Genomic DNA, 433 nt, shown 5'->3' on the forward strand with positions numbered 1-433 from the left:
TACACACATACATGCATTCACATACATTTGTCTCATTTACCCTGACAGGGTGAGGTAGCTGATAAAGAAACTAGTGTGCAATTAAGCACTTAATCACTGAAGGTGATGAAGGTGCTTTGGTGAAGGTTGGTGAGGTGCGGTCTCTGTGGGGGTCTGGAACGCCGACCAGTAAGTTGTAGTTACTGTGGCTGGCGATGGGGGGACATAGCTATGTCTGGCGGTAGGGAACATAGCTACGTCTGGCGGTAGGGGGACATAACTGTCTCTGGCGATTTGGAACATAGCTTCAGCTCCTCGGAAAATGCACTGCTGTGTTCTTAAGCTAAACAACGCACTGATTCGTTAGTGTAACAATATATATAGAACTACCAGGGAACTATACAGGGCACAGTCATGTGGTATACAAGGTGCTGAATGATTATTCAGAGTTGTA

The sequence above is a fragment of the Procambarus clarkii genome, chromosome 37 (assembly GCF_040958095.1).
Source record: "Procambarus clarkii isolate CNS0578487 chromosome 37, FALCON_Pclarkii_2.0, whole genome shotgun sequence".
In the NCBI taxonomy this organism is placed as follows: domain Eukaryota; kingdom Metazoa; phylum Arthropoda; class Malacostraca; order Decapoda; family Cambaridae; genus Procambarus; species Procambarus clarkii.